Below are 17,865 nucleotides of genomic sequence, written 5' to 3' on the forward strand. Positions count from 1 at the left end.
GAATGATGCTGGAGCTCTGTCGTAGGGTCTCCCAGGGCAAACAGGTCCTAGTTGACTGGTCATGGATGGATGGATGAACTGCTTTACAGACCTTTGTACCAACCCAGGTTTGTGTAAACATTAAATTATCGCTGAAACACTTCTCACAGAGAAACAAGGGTAATCTTTGTTAAATAGTAATGTACCGTACGTCACACAAACCAAATTAGGGCTGTGTGGGACCTTTCTTAGCAAATGCTTAGATCTCTCATGCATCTTGTTTCTAAAGATAAGGATGGCTGTATTCGACCCACAGGCCTGACCTTGCCTACCACTGTCTTCAATGATTCCTAATAAAATGCTAATGCTTATGTGTCTGGAGTATTTTTCCAAGCCTTAGTTCTGCATTATTTGAGAGCTTTTGTGTGTGTGTACAGGACAGGACCTTAACATGATTATATTCAAGATCAAAAATGTAAAGTCGACTAAATTAATGTTAGATTTAATCGACTAAACTTACATGCTATAGTGTTGACAATAAAGCAAAGCGTTTCCAAACTTCTGGTGAGTGACGAGTGCAGTGTTGACTGAGGTGAGGTGTTAAAGTGTCATTAAAGGCGCTGAACCGACTGTGGCTCTGATAGTGTTTCACACCCACTCACCCAGAAAGATCACACTCACATGACTCTTATCACAGTGCAGCGACTGGATGCTCTCGTAAAGTCGCGTCTATTCACTGATGTGCTGGACCCTTCCGAGCCCAGCCCGATAACAATTAAACCCGACCCGGAAAGAGAGGGCTTCATTTTGCCGACTGGAACCCAAACCGTACAAACACCAACTTGTAGTCAAGACGCAAGACAAATGTTGCAGCTTCTGTTGGGATATTTAGGCGAAATGTTCTTTAGTGTGTTCAGTTCAGGAGCAGGACCACACCTCACATACGCCCTTTCCAGTCTCCGTCCTATAAATATGTCCCGGTTCCTCTCCTCAGTCTTCAGCTCATCTTGTCCCCTACAAAGCCCCAATATCACTCACCTCCATCCACGTCTTGGTTGTTCAATAAAGTTTTTTCATTTTCATTTGAGGTGTTCTTGTGAGTGAACTCGATTTGATTTCTCAACGAGGACGAGTAACTAGTATCACTACTCATGGTGACTCTCTCTGTGGGGCCTCTTCCGGTCTACATTACAATGGTTTAAGTAAAGCTTTTTCACATTTGGCCAGATCACATTTAGCCTTGCACTTGTTCCTTTCGACATTTACTACAATTTTCCGTGCTCTAGGCCTAAACCTAACAATGTGTAAATTTGGCCGGAAACAGAACGTAGAACTATACAAAGATAAGTAGGTCATTGATCATTTCCCTCAGTCTTCTGTACTTATGCTACATGTGTAAGAACATTAGAACAGTTCAACACTATATTCTATGTATGGAGACTTTATTCTCTTTGGTACTTTGTCTTTTTGTCGGCTGCTTGCACGATACAGAGCAAAAGTTGCTTTTGATAATCTTTTCGTACAGATTGTTGAGAGTATTTAATACGGGCAAGGCCTCTGTCTGTCTATTGACCTTCAAGGAAAGAACCTCTTGTCTCAGATTCATCAGTAAGAATGGACTTCACGTCATCAGGGTTACACTCCTGCTGTTTATTTGGCCTTCAGTAAAACCTTCATAGACCGTCCTTCATCTACTTATGGAGCGATGAGTTTATATAGCGATTATCAGTACAGGCCTAACGTCAACAATGTCAACATTGTGAAACAGTGCCACGCCTAAATGTGCAGCAGTTGGTTGAGTTGTTGGTCCTGCTGCTTTATGATAGAAAGTACTCATTTACAAATCTCCAGTCTCCCTTTGCACGGAGGTGATAAATGCCCTTTGTTAGTCATTATCTGCTGTTTTACCCGCGTGGCCTTCACTGTCTCTTATCAGCTCTGTTTGAAGTCTCCTCGTGGTGCGTTCAAGGCCTGCCCTGAGCTGGTCTTCCACAGGCACTGCTCCTCCTGCTTGGCTCAGTCTCCCTGAATGAATCTGCCGATGCTTATCTGTGGAAGGTATTCGTACAAAGTGAATGTGGTATTCTGTATTGTCTGGAGATAAACTCCCCTGACAGAAGCAGCTCTGTACATGGAGCTGATTTTAGAAAAGGGAGTGCAGGTCGTGCAGGTCGTGCAGGTCGTGCAGGTCGTGGAGGCCGCGCTGACTGTTGCTGCAGTTGACCTCTCTGCACCGTGCTGTTCTTTCTTCTCAGTCCAAGACGATGGAGCTTTGGTTCACTCCGAATAGTTTCACTGCTCATTAGTACCATCTTACTCCTCCAGATAACGGCAGTATCTTCATGGACTTTGGACTGCTCCTGTGGGAGGGTCATCACTGATTCACAGGCGTGTTTAATGTACAAACTTCTCCTTATTTGGCCTGCAGACTTTATTTTTCATTAGAGTTTTCTTCATTTGATAAGGAATGACTGATTGAACTCATTTCTTTAATTTTTTATTAATGTCATTATAATCTCTAATAAAACTCTATGCTATAGGCTTATGTAGCAGAGTGGAGGTTACTATAAAAATAAATACATATTTGTTAGCACAATGCCACCCAGTATAACTGGGAAATACCTTTCCAACCAAAAGTAAGTTAAAAAGAACTGGGCAGAGGCAAATGATTACAAAAGCATGTTTTGTTTTATTATTAAGTCAAGTTTGGTTTCTTAAAAAGCTCATTTCGTGTTTTACTTTGTTTAAAAGCTGAATCCAGGACAGACAGGACAGTACAGACAGACAAAGGGAGGTATGATGGTGCTGCAAGGAACCAGGTAGCGAAGCGAGACACCCTACAAGCCCACAGGCCCCAGACCACGTCCAGCTATATGGCACCGCTCGGATCGAGGCTTGACGCTCCCGACACGACGCACAACCAGACGACCCCAGACTAGCCGCTAGCCAAGCCCCACAGGTGTGACGTCAGAGAGGTGAGAGGGCAGGTGATGCCCCCTACATTACATTGGCTTAACGCAGGGACACCTGCCCCACCTCACTACACTTGGTCTATTGGATACAAAATGTGGTAATTCTCAATATAAAATAGAGGAGACCGGGAGTGCGGGGGGGGGGGGGGGGGGGGGGCGAACATTACTCTTCACTCTTGCTCTCAGGACAGTGTTTCATTTACAGATGATGACTCAGCAGGTCCTGTTACTGTGAGGAAAGTCGTCTTTTGTAAATGCAGCGCGATGTTTATGAACAACGAGGCAGAGGAGGAGGAGACAGACACATTGGCTCGGGCTGTAACCTGCTCCACGTGCACATCTGTCCACCTGCCAGGTACGTGCACTGCTGCGTGCACGTGTGCCGAGCGCGGAGCCGCGTCCTCTCACACGGTGCTTATATTTACATATTTACCTCGGTTTGTTTCGGGCTCGGGTCAGGCTGGGCTGATAGACATTCGTAGGGTCCAGTAAACGGCTAGGACAATCATAAACCACACTGGTGTTCAACAAACTAAATATCACTTGTGATTTTAGTCTGGTGTTAGCCAGGCTATGGCTCTGCCACAGTTCTGCTCTCTCTTTGTTAAACACTGGACACATCTCATCACATTCACAGCCACGATGGCTGTTATATGAAACACTGTGTTTTATGTGCTGTATGTGCAGGTTTAATGTGTGGTTTGACCAGACAGGATCACCTCGCTCAACGTCAGCATGGTACGGGGCAAGTCTAGTCTGGTTTATTCTCCGACATGAAAACTAAGGGAGAAAATCTTCACATTGATCACTGCGTGAAAAATCGATATTTTCACCGCCGTGTCTCGCCGTAACATTTCTAAAGCCTCAATGAAAGTAGAATAAAATTAATACATTTGCAAATGGCCCTGAGTTTGACCTGAAGAAGCCCAAGTCTGTTCAGTTTGAGAAGCTCTTGCCCAGTCCTTCCCACTCTGACCTCCAGGATGGTTCTCCCATGGTCAGACGGTGCAACATGCTCCAAACAGGCTCCATGTGGCTGCAGTCCGTAACTGTTGGTTCAGTCTAAAGTTAGCCCTGTGGAGTATTTACAGGCGCTGACACAGAGGAAACGTCCATCGCGCCGCTCCGACCGTGGGGGCAGTGGCGGCCGCTTCCTGCTCTCGCTCCGTCATGAAAACAATCACACTTATTTTCAGGAACCTGCCCACGTCAGACAGCTGTGTAGAGCCTCTGCAGTGACACCCCCTCAGAGACTCATGCTGAATCAGTACAAGCTCCGTCTAGGCTTGCTCCTCCAACAAAAGGAGAGTGAAACAATCTGTAGTGGAGGTAAATTGAGCACTGAAGAGGAGAATTACCTCATGACTTGGGCTGGGTACCATTTAAAAAAAGTTTAGGTACTACTGGTATCGAAAAAGTAAAAGTATCGAAAGCAGGTTATTTAGCAGAGCAAGTTGAAGTGCACTATAGAGTGACTGGTGTTTTATTTATCTGAGATTATACTCATTCATTTTGAACTATCCGAAGTATTCAAACTGTTCCCTCAGACATGACGGGGGTCCCAGCGCAGAGGGGACGCCTGATTGGCTGCTGAGGCCTGTAATGAGGTCAGACGGGGGCACTCTGGCGGGCCGGGGGGTCAGACACAGTGACCCAGATTGGCAGTGTCCCAGTGAGACACTCAGCTGTGCCCCGTCCCACCGCACTCTTCCTTCAGGAGAGGGTCAAGACAAAGGAGCTCATGTGATGGAGGTGATTGGAGCATGTGAAGTGGGGGGGGGGGGGGGGGGCTGGGGGGGCAAGGCTGCTTCTCTCATGGCCGTCTTTAACATCCCACTTTACTTGTTTTCATTTGATGCTTTAGTGATTGAAGTTCAGTCCATTTTTTATTTTACACATTCTCATTCATCCAGAGCGTCCCTATTGTACATGTTTTTAGTAGTAGGAGTAACCAGAGCCTGCAAACCCTACACCGGCCTTGAAATCCACCCTCTGAGGCATGCGTGCTAACTGCTGTGCCACCAGCCGCCTCGTTCACATCTGACTGGAGCATATCTTTGGATGTGGATGATTGTTTTCCGATCCCACGCTGAGGTCAGGCCGTAGCTAAAGCCTAAGGCCTGTCACACACCACACTGGCTCCGGACGAGACATGCTCATGAACATGTGCTGGATGGAGCCGTGTGGAAGTCTTGACCTAGAAACCCCCACACAGGTGCACTGTTCCCCAGAGGAGCGAGGCCGTGAGGGGCCTGGTGCAGCTGGACCTCTGCCTCGTGTCCTGGATGTCCGACGGATCACGTACATGCTAACGATACACATGCTAACGATACACATGCTAACGATACACATGCTAACGATACACATGCTAACGATGCACATGCTAACGATACACATGCTAACGATGCACATGCTAACGATACACATGCTAACGATACACATGCTAACGATACACATGCTAGCGATACACATGCTAACGATACACATGCTAACAATACACATGCTAACGATACACATGCTAACGATACACATGCTAACGATACACATGCTAACGATACACATGCTAACGATACACATGCTGATGATACACATGCTGATGATACACATGCTAACAATACACATGCTAACGATACACATGCTAACGATGCACATACTAACGATACACATGCTAACGATACACATGCTAACGATACACATGCTAACGATACACATGCTAACGATACACATGCTAACGATACACATGCTAACGATACACATGCTAACGATGCACACGCTAACGATGCACACGCTAACGATGCACATGCTAACGATACACATGCGAACGATACACATGCTAACGATACACATGCTAACGATACACATGCTAACGATACACATGCTAACGATACACATGCTAACGAACACATGCTAACGATACACATGCTAACAATACACATGCTAACAATACACATGCTAACGATACACATGCTAAAGATACACATGCTAACGATACACATGCTAACGATACACATGCTAACGATACACATGCTAACGATACACATGCTAACGATACACATGCGAACGATACACATGCTAACGATACACATGCTAACGATACACATGCTAACGATGCACATGCTAACGATACACATGCGAACGATACACATGCGAACGATACACATGCTAACGATACACATGCTAACGATGCACATGCTAACTCCAGCAGAGAGAGCAAAAACAACTCTTTTTTATCATCATTGTCACAAATTGTCTCTTAGTTTAGTTCAATTTATCGTATGTTTTTATACTTCATTTAACCTCTTTTCTCCATTTTCTCCAGTTCAGCTTTACCCAAATCCATAAGGTCACAGCCTATCGGGCAGGGTGATGCCTCAGGTGAAAGCTCGGACCTTGCATTTTCATACATTTTTCACTGCTTTGTTGGTCACTTTTCTTTTTTGCATTTTCGTTCTTGTTTTCATCTATTTTGTCGCTATTTTGTCACCTCTTTCAAGAAGCTTTTTGTATTTGGGTAAAGCCGAACTTGGGGACATATGCTCAGTTCAGGTGGGGGTTTAGAGGTTAAGGGACAATGCACCGACACGGTGAGCTCATAGAGACAGAGATGCAGCAAACATATCCATCCACTGGGAAGTACCTTCTTAGAGAACTTCAGAGCTCGGACCTTTTGAAACGTTACTGGACCACAGTGAGACAAAAAAGACAATATTTTACATTTTATTCTAAGTCGTATTTGGGCGGTGACTTGTCATCCCAGGATGATTGTGGGCATCGATGCCAAACCAGTAGAGAATCACTGCTTTTTATCCCCACCAGTGACTTTAGGGATTCTAATCTTACACTATCACTGAGTCCACTTTCCTCCACAGATTTACACGGGGAATACTTCTGTACAATCATGTATAATAAAAACAAAACATCATGACACAAAGACAACCGTGCTTTGAATGTACACCCAGCAGTTTTATTTTAATTTGACACACGTTTCAGTTCTGCTTTTCAGTTTTTTTCTTTTTTATTGTTGGATTTGTTGATTGATTTCTTGTCTGACTTGATTAGATTTTATGCACGATGTTTCAGCACATGTTAAATTCGAGATCCAAAAACTCTCTTGCCATGTGTGCCACAGCTTATTGTATTTCCCCTGGGGCAGATTAGAATGAGCCTGGCATGAGAGAGTGAAGCCAATAACTTTAGCTTATTGGTTCCCAAGCATTTCTAACTGAACAATGAAAGTCTTTTATAATCATTTTAATGATTGATAAATATATGTGAGAACAATGATCGATATCTAAACTGCACTCAAATGTGCCCCCCTTCAACATGACTCTACTTTGGAGCTCTTTGTTCAGGAACTCTGGGGACCCACACGGTGAAACTTTGCCCGAGCCCCTTTTGGGCTTATAAGGACTCAAAGTGTGTGCACCAGACTCTCTCTAACCAGAAAAACATTGGATATTAAAAAGAGCGTGGACAGTTTTATTCTGGTGCTGAGCCGCCAGACAAAGCCCAATGTTTGTTTGTGAAAGTGATCAGCTCTCAGGGTCCAGGGGCTTTTCCACCAGGTGCTGGCTCTGGGCTGGTTCAGAGCTGCATGGTGCAGACTGAACCTGGTATTGTGTGACTCGCTTCAGACAGGACATCAGCATCATCTCCAACACTGTCCACGCTCACTTTGTGAAGGAGTTTTCCGTCGGAGAAATGTCCATCATTTGTATATTATCCACTCATGTGTACTCACTGAATAGAGAGTCCAGTTGGTTCCTTGTCACTGCAGTGTTTGACAAAGACATTGATGTGAAATGTGGAATGTCCACTACTGTGAACAAACCAAAAATCCTGCCATTTCTGATCACCACTGAATAAAAATAGAAGAACCAAGGCCCTCACGGGTGCTGCTAAAATGCCTATATTTGTATGGTATGTCTAAATGCGGTTCAGCCTAAAAGGCCTTGGTCTGGGGTTGTATTATTTATTTATTTCACTTTCTGAAAGCAAGACTTACTTTGACACTAGGGCTGTATGGTTTCCCAGCTGTGTTAAAAATAGCTGGACTGACCGCACATGTGTGCATATCATACTCTTCTGTGTTTGGACAAACTCTGTGCCACTCCATTGATTTCCACTGTACTTGCTACAATAAATGAGCATTTCTGTGTTCATTTTAGCTGAATAGCCGTCCGAACCACAGAATAATGTGACAAAGCACTGTAGCCATGGTTCGAGACACTCTGATAACATGAAAAGAGCTTCATTCCATTGGTGAACCCAAGGCGTAACATAGAGGCATAAGCAGTGGGCTCGTGCTTGTGTTCAGCCGACTTTCTCTCATGGAAATGTCAAAAAGGACACGTCCATCTGCTCCGAACACTTTGGACCAAGTGTTGAGCAGTGCCACATTTACCCCTGAGCGAGTAAGTCTTCCACTGATTTAGCTGATCTTTGCGTGCTCCATGCATTTAACATGCGGAAATGCAACATGAAGTCCGCTGTCGATATCCAGCTCCACTGACAACACAACTCCACAGAGTTTATCTGTCCAAACTGCAGAAGGGGCTAACACCAACGCAAACTCATGTGCGAGGAACAGCCACTTCACTCCAATCATCAAAGTCTCTGAATCATCCACGCAAAATGAGACCAAACTACTGCAGACCACAACCGATTCATTTACAATTTGTAAAGCTCCATTTGTGGTTAAAAAGGGGGAAATGTTCAGTATTATTCCAGTAAATGAGTTAGAAAAGGTTAGAAAAGTTCTGTGAGTAGTCATTTTACACAAATCTGCGGCCGATGTTTAGAACAATCAATCATATGTGAGAGAAAACCTTTAAAAGTGGCCTTTGAGAAGACTTGTCGTAAACAGTGGTATATGACTCGTACTAAGCAGACAGGACTTTTGTCATTCAGATGTCACAAAACAAAAATAAAAATCAGGTACAGGGCCTTTAACTGTATTTCCTTTGTGTGAGCCGCTCTGTCAGGACGGCGGCCTCCTCCATGGCAGGGCGACAGACGCGTTATTGTGATCCGCGTATGAATGTTTCATAATGCATAAACATACAGTACAATGGCTCGTGTGTGAGTGTGACGTCAGTGAGCGCAGCAGTGTGGGGGTCAGGGGTCGCAGGTCAACAGTGTGGAGGAGGTTCAAAGACTGGACATCACTGAGGCCACTGTCTCTGGTCGTTCACTGATCTGACCCCCACACTCAGCTGGTTTACATGAAATCACCCGGCACATATTTACTCCCAGTCCAAGATTTACACCCTACTGTTGTTCTATGTCTCAGAGGAAGAACACCGGTACAAAAGGTCTGTGCTCATTGTCCCTGTCAAATAAACCAATAAACTCAGGTGAAAGGTATGCTTATATCATTCTTGAGTAATGTTGTGATGAATTGTGTGACTAAATTATACGTACTGTAATTCCGGACTATAAGCCGCTATGAACCTTGCAGCTGATACACCAGGGAACCTAATTTACAGATTTTATGGTCAAACTGAATATTTTGAAAAAATAGAAGCAACACACACCAGGAGTACTACAGAGGTGCAGATGCTGAGGGAAATCTTCATAAATCAAAAAAACAGCATCGCACACTCAAGTGGCCGATGTCATTCTTTTTTCATCTCTCAAAGATGAAAAAAGAATGATCTGATGAAGGCTGTGCCGAAATGTTATCATCCTTGATTCAGAATTGGACATCGGCTACTTGAGTGTGTCTAATTCCACCTCTGTCCGCAGTGTTTGCTGCTCACCGGAGGAGCGCAGGCAGCAGGATGCCCTCCCACGCTGTAGGTGCAACATAAATGTGTTTCATTCTCTCACCGCTGAAATTTTATAGAGGGTCCAGCAAAACGCAGGTATCAAAAGCCATTTGTCCCTTTTTTGTTTCCTGTAGCTCCTCTTGTGGCGCTGGAGGCACAAAGAGCCCCTACAAAGAGCCACCCTCTTCGATGTCTAAGAAGAGGAAATGTGTAGGTCTCAAATGGGTTTAGCTGATAAGTCTACTTTTAAAAAGCTGCTTTCTTCAGGACCATTATGGACTCATTGCAGTAAAAAAAAAAATCCAACGATCCTCCACAAAAACACTAGCCTGGCTTACACCAGACTAAAATCACAAGTGATATTTAGTCTGGTCACACCAATTCATTTTCTCGTAGGAGAGGTGTGGTTTACGATCGTCCATACTCGTTTATTGGGCGATACGAAAAAAAAAAAAAAAAAGTCTCATGCGTCTGCACGAAGCCATGGCCAATCGTATCATCGTATGAGATGACGTATGACCCGCTGTAAACTTTTGAGCTAAATTATTTAGAACAAGGTCTAAAGCTTGATCGAAAAATACCATCGTGTCTGCTGCTGTCATGTTGGATCCGTAAATAAACTTTTTTTTTTTTATCCGTAAATAAACTACAAGCTTCCGTATATCAAATAGCGCGTCATCGTCTTGCCGTCCTTCCTCGCTCTGTGATTGGTTCCCAAATCCACCGGAAAATTTGGGCCATGGTCCCCAGGCTGTTGTGCAGTTCGAAATAATTCGAGCGCACACAGCAGCATGGTGTTAGCCAGGTTACAAAAACACAGCAAAGACGTACAAAAGTATTCATTAAAACAATGTGGAACAGAAACCACAAATGCAGTTCGCAGAAAAAGGCAAAAAATGCAGCTGTACCGAGAGAGAGGGAGGTTGCTGCCTGTTTACACGTCACCATGACGTGATAACTACCACATGCTTTCATCAAAAACACAAAAACTGCAGTTTTCATTTTAATTCACTGTTTTGCTCCAAACCTTCCCGGTGTCTTTCCACTCAGTTTCACTTAGTGTTTGCAAATCATGCAAAATGAAATCTGCCCAGACTTTGTGCATTCGCTACACTAAAAATATGGTGTTGACCAGGCAGAGGAGGGGGCAGAGTGGTCAAAGAGAGTAAACATTCATATTGATGGAGGTGTCTGTAAAGCTGTTGTTTGGGCGTCAACACTTCCTTAATGAGACTGTCCCATGGCCAGAGTCAACAGACCTGTCCCCGTGTCTGACACCGGGACGCTGATAACAGATAAGCTCATTTGATTTGCTGAATACTCCCTAATTACGTTTCCCACTTTGTTTTACCACCGGGTCTCCCAAAGTGATGTCCATTAGGGATAAAGTTAATTCAATTAAGTTCAGTGCAGTAAAAATGAATAACATTCACAAGAAGAACCAGTCCAGAGTTTTGGTTTGGGGAAGACAGAGAGAGAGAAGCAAAGGGAGGGAAGAGAGAGAGAGAGAGAGAGAGAGAGAGAGAGAGAGAGAGAGAGAGAGAGAGAGAGAGAGAGAGAGAGAGAGAGAGAGAGAGAGGAGCAAAAGGAGGGAAGAGAGGCAGGAATAAAGGGGGGATGAGAGGAGCAAAGGGAGGAATGAGAAAGAGAGAGCAAGAGAGAGAGAGGAGCAAAGGGGGGATGAGAGCGAGAGTGACTCCTGCCTCAGAATTTCTCATCCACTCAAGAGAGAGGCCATTGTGTCATCTGACCACCACTTATCACACTGCACACTCTTCACACCTCTCTGTCTTTTCCTCCCTCTCTCTCCTCTCTCTCCACACTCTTTTTCTCTAACCCCTCTCTCTATCTCTCTCTCATCCTCCTCTCTTTCACTCTCTCGTTCCCTCTTTCGTTCCCTCTCTTCACCCTCTCTCTCTCCCTCTCTTCTGACTGGATTTTTTCATTAGAATCCACATTAGCTCCAGGCATGCTCTTAATAATCAGAAAAGTCTATTTCTGCGGTGGGTAATCAAAGAGTGGGTCTAGAGGAGGACCTATTTAAATGTCATATTACTGCTTTTAGTCACATCTCCATGGAGACAAGCTGGAGACGTCCCGCTTCCAGTGAAGTTACAGCCAGGTCTGAGGAGAGCTGAGCCACTTACAGCAAACACTGTGCACTCTGGTCATTTTTATTTTTTCTCAACGATAGAAATATCTGTCGTCATACTAAATGCTTTTATTTTATTCTATTAAGAGGGTGAAATGTTACGAGGTGTGGCTTTAAACAAACAAAAGTAAAAGAGGCCATTTGTTTTTAGCAAAATATGAAAAAACAAGGGTCATATTGAACTTCACTGATCAGTTATGGATATTGTGATAAAATGTGTCTTCATGTGACATAGATATTGTGTGATTGAATATCATTTGCCCATAGGCAGTAAAACCGAAAGGATGTGAATGTGGTTTCCAGTAATAAGTCATCTGAAGCATGCCCGCGATGCTGAGCATTTGTGACGCTGTAATGAGCGAGTGTGGGACTGTTCTCTGTGGTATTCCTTTGTTTGTCAAAATGCAAGGACACTGCAGCATATACGTCTGACTCTGAAAGCTGCCGTTCTCAGCCTGGCCTTCCCCCGGTCAGCCCACTCACTGACCAAATCTGACTCCTGCCCGGTCACAAAATATCCTCCATGATCTATCTGCTGCCTCTGCTTGTTCACAGTCAAGCATGTTCCACTTTTGGATGTATTCCTGACCTGCTCCGCTGCTTTTGGGTTGATTCCCTGTTTAAGACAACGCAGGGGATTTCCCATCTCTCCAGTATTTGGGTTGAAGGATCCAGGAAATGTTTGGGGCGACCCAGTAAAATATTTGAGATGATTCTTTGAATGTGAGTGTTACAGTAAATGTCAAAGCTTGTTCCAACACCACAGTTCAAAAGTGTAACTACTGACTGTCAATGAAAGCACGGGTTGTCATTGTGCATTTGCTTCAGCCAAAAGTGACATCATGGTCATGTCGCCCCGATGACCTTTGAACCGTGGTGTGTATGAACCGGAGAGATCTTTCAGTATTCCAGTCAGTGAGTGGTCCTCTGAAAGTGCTCTGTGTTTGAAACTTCACTTTAGTTTTCAGTGCAGGGCTCCATAACTCTTTGGGAGGGAGGGTCGCCCCAGTGCAAATCCTAAAAAGAAAGTTCAATAATTCAATGATACATTCACCCTCTGCTGTCCATCTTCTGAGACCTTCATGTGACCACATCAAATGAATATAATGACAGTGAAGCTGGACAAACTAAGGACGGTCTGCATAGACTTACTACATGTTTCTCTCCTGTATGACAAGGATCCCCAGAAAAATGAACCTTGGTTTGAGGGTTCCTCTGAGGTTTCCTGTGAGGGTTCCTCTGAGAGTTCCTCTGTGGGTTCCTCTGAGGGTTCCTCTAAGGGTTCCTCTGTGGGCTCCTCTGAGGGCTCCTCTGATAGTTCCTCTGAGGGTTCCTCTGTGGGTTCTTCTGAGGGTTCCTCTGTGGATTCTTCTGAGGGTTCCTCTGTGGGCTCCTCTGAGGGCTCCTCTGATAGTTCCTCTGAGGGTTCTTCTGAGGGTTTACATTAATCCTAAGTGAAGCAGTAGGTCAACTCTTTCTTTAATACACTTGTTTATTTTCTAGTTACTCACCTTTTGTTTAAAATAGTTTGTGACATGACTCAAATTAATATAAAGGATTAAACAAAAACAAGTGCAGCATAAAAAAAGACCATGGAATTCAACACTTGGGAGAGCAGCACAAACACAAGCGGAGATGGGCAGACCTTAACACACTTACTGATCTTTTTTGAAGTGATCAGTAATCAGATTACTGTTGAAATAAAGGAATCCGTGAGTGAACTAGATTAGATCTGTGCTCTTGCCTCTCAGCCAGAAGGTTGCACACGGTGTGGGCCTTCCTTTGTGCCGTTTGCATGTTTCTCTCCCTGTGTCTCGATGGCCATCTGATTCTAACCATCAGCCTGTCTCCACATCTGGATAGGTCCAGATGTGGGCGCTGCACTGAGGTCGCCCACTGCTCCTTACGGGTCGCTCCAGCAGCAACAAAGGATGGGTCAAATGCAATTTCCCTACGGGGACCATAAAGTTCACATTAACCTTATTGCGTGTAAACGGAGTAATCAGAAGTAGGATTGTGTAAAAGTCATCTGACCCGCTGCCCACAACACAGTGACACAGACCTCCTCAAAGTGTTACACAGACACGTTTGTTGTTGTCGAGACTTGTCATTATGCTCCTCAGCTCTGTGCACTTTCTCTCCCACTCGACCCACACCTGCTCAGTGCTCTGTTCTTTGAGCACCTTGTCTCAAATGCACAGGTGGAGTCTCTGTGCAGGTTAAAGGCTTGGAAGTTTTTTTTATTGTATTGTTTTTATTCTGAGCCATTTGTTGTTGGCCTCCCAGAGAAAGCCGTCAGAACGAGAACCACGGCCAGTCTATAGACGCACATACATACAGGTCAACATGTGTGAAGTAGACTTGTAACCAGAGTAATCAAGAGCTCTTGAGGTTGATAGATTCAAGATTCAAGATGTTTTATTTATCAAACCATGTGAATGGTTTGAAATTATGTTTCTCTCATCCTTGATTGTGGAGTGGGGGGAGCGGGAAGAGGGGTGAGACGGAGGGCAGGGAGTTGAGCTTCCCAATGGCCCTGAGTATGAAACTGTTCCTCTGTCGACTGGAACTGACCCATAGATTCCACAGTCTCCTCCCTGAAGGCATAACCTATTAGTAACAAATGACTTGCTGATGGCTGCAGATCAGGGCTCACCATCCCTCCTGGTCCTCCTGGATCTGTCGGCCGCTTTTGACACCGTGGACCATCACATCCTACTCCATCCGCTCCAGTCGGTTGTTGGCCTCACTGATACTACCCTTGACTGGTTCCGCTCATACCTCGCAGGAAGAGAGGAGTATGTTGCCCTGGGAGAGACTAGATCGTTGCCCCACACAGTCACCTGTGGGTTCCCTTAAGGATCGGTCCTTGGGCCGGTCCTTTTTACAATCTACATGCTCCCCCTAGGCCAGGTCATCAAAAACCCAAAATTGACTGTACATCCTCCTTAGTCCCACCGTCTGCACTCCACGCCTGCCTGGAGGAGATAAAGGCAAGGATGACTAACAACTTCCTCCAGTTGAATAGCAGCAAAACTGAAGCCATCCTGATCGGCACCCGGCACCAAATCCAGTCATCCACCATATCCAATATTCATGTCTCGGACCATAACATTCCCCTTTCCTCCTCCGTTACAAACCTAGGGGTCAGATTTGATCCTCAGCTTTCATATGAGAACCATATCCGCCACCTCTGCAAAGTGTCCTTCCATCACCTACGAAACATTGCCAAACTCCGCCCCTCCCTCTCACAATCAGAGGCTGAGAAATTGGTACATGCCTTTGTCTCCTCCAGGCTGGATTACTGCAGTGCCCTCCTCGTCGGGATCCCTGGTAAGAGCCTGCTGAATCTCCAGCACATCCAGAACTGTGCAGCCAGGATCCTGACGAGGAGGCGCAAACATGACCACATCACCCCCGTCCTCCGGTCCCTTCATTGGCTGCCCATCCATAACAGAATCACCTACAAAATCTGCCTCCTCACAGACCAGTGTGTCCGTGGAACAGCTCCGGCATACCTCACTGAGATAGTTACTCCACATACCACCACAAGAATTCCTTAAATAAACCTGAAAAAGCTTTACAGTTGTTTCAAGTAAATTCCTTAATATCTGACATGAATTCATCAAAACTACAAAAAGTAATCACATTCAGCTGCATGTTTTGATGTCATTTTCAGTTTTGTTTTGTCCGGTTAACACAATTATTTTTGCCCAATTTTAATCTAATATTGAATGCATATAATATGTTGAATTTAAGGCAATAACCAGAATAAACTTAATTCTGCATAAAATGTACAATATTGTGTCCTAACTTTCCAGATTAGAATATTGTGTGACTTATTCTGTTCATCTGTATGTGTGACTTTGGGTCGAAATGGCAAAGGGAACGCCCCAATGCTGATCTTTCCCCGTCTGTCCCTCCATGTCCCACCTTCACTACTATTTGAGGTGGACACTCACATATTGTGCGAAGTGACCCGACATCACAGTAACATCAGTCCTCTGTGAGTCTAAGTGGCTGCACATGTGACTGCGTGGAAAGTGATTGCCTGAAGATGATTTGTCAGTGTGACCGTCCTGCCTGTCCTCCCCTCTCCGCGCAGCTGCACACAGAGCGGAGGGGTGGACTGACAGCTCCTCTGACCAATCCGCTGCGCGCGCTCCGGGGCGGGCCTTGTGCCAGAGAGTGCGCGGTGAGCGGATGACGTCGGGGGCTGGCGCCAGCATGTCTGGGACTGGCGCCTTAGATCAACACAGCTGGCCGGGATAGGACACGCAGCTGGCCCGGGCCCGCATTCCTCCGCAAACACGATTGTGAGAAACGGCCAAAATAAGAGCGAGGAGCCGGAGAACTTTTGACGGAGCTGAGAGACAGTCTTTTTCACCATGCCCCTGTTTTTGCTTCACAGCTCTCTATCCCACTCTCCCCTTCGCTGGCCTGTTGAATGCGCGCCGGTGCTCCTCCCGCGCGCGCTCCTGTAATTAGATTAAATGCCTTTACGCACAGACAGGCTGATCACTCACGTCTTATCTAGAGAAAACACGGCGGCTATAGAAGGCGCTGACCCTTTCCCCACATATCTACATCACTAACTTTATTATCGCTGTTTGTTTGTCTTGATAGGAATCGTGTGCGCTCCGGTTTTCCCACGAGAACATGCGCACACTTTACGCATATGCAATTACCTTCCCCGTGCGCCTTTGGCAACGACACCTATGCCCTGCGTGACCAAACAGAGACTCTGGATCATGCATTTCAGACAGTGACAATGTCTCAGTGTGCTCTAATATCTGTTAGGGAAGTTTGTTCATGTTAAAGAATGTTCCAAGGAGCGGGTTTAGTCTTAAGATGAGCTCTTGACAAACAGCGCCACAATAAAGCAGCCACCCCCTCTTCATATTGTGTCCTTCATCTCTGGCATTGATTAAGATTGGAATCATGTTCCACGGGGGACAGATCCTCCCTGGTGGATGCTTTTATCACATTGTTGTTGTTGGAATGTTCATTACGCGGGTGGTTCCGTGCCGATGCTCGAGCACTTTCTCCATCTATTAGAAATACACAGCCCTGACCAGGATCATGATCCTGCAGACCGGAGCGGCCGCACGCTCACGACCGTCTCACGTCTCATCATGATCACGGAAAGTGGAAAACACCTGCACGACTAAGAGCCTCCACAAGCATGTCACTGATCATTAAAGATTTAAGAAACCGTTTCATTTACAAAATGGTTTATTATTTCACAGATGTTGTGCATTACTTTAGCTTGTAATGTCATTTTAAATGTGCTTTAATTGTTGTTGTTGTTGTTGTTGTTGTTGTTGTTGTCGTTGTCGTTGTCGTTGTTGTTGTCATTGTCGTTGTCGTTGTCGTTGTCGTTGTTGTTGTTGTTGTCGTTGTCGTTGTCGTTGTTGTTGTCGTTGTCGTTGTCGTTGTCGTTGTTGTTGTATAAAACCAGGAGCAGCCGGCTAATAAGGGTCTGACAATCAGTCAATCTAAAATGGACTAAATGAGACAGAGCCTCGTTTAAACCAGAACAAATACAGCATTTGAAATCACAAGTGAAATCCTAATTAAAATGAAGGCAGTGGAAAGTTCTGGCTTTTAGTTTGTTCTAGCTTCTGTGCCATAGCCTGCTGCTCATTCATCAGTTTGTTTTACCTGATCAACTCTTCCTGTTTTCGACAGGGCGACACGGTAGCGCAGCGGTTAGCGCCTCTGCTTCACAGCTAGAAGGTCCCGGGTTCCATTCCCACCAGGACGGGGCCTTTCTGTGTGGAGTTTGCATGTTCTCCCCGTGTACTCCGGTTTCCCCTACCACTAAAAACATGTGCAATAGGTTAATCCTCCAGCCAGGTGATTCTGACCATCAGCCTCTACAACATGGAGATGGGTCCCCGGGCGCGGCACGGCCGTCGACCACTGCTCCTTACAAGTTGCCCCAGTGGCATCTATGGATGGGTTAAATGCAGAGGACAAATTTCACTAC

The sequence above is a fragment of the Gobius niger genome, assembly GCF_951799975.1.
Source record: "Gobius niger genome assembly, chromosome: 16".
NCBI classification, from domain to species: Eukaryota; Metazoa; Chordata; class Actinopteri; order Gobiiformes; family Gobiidae; genus Gobius; species Gobius niger.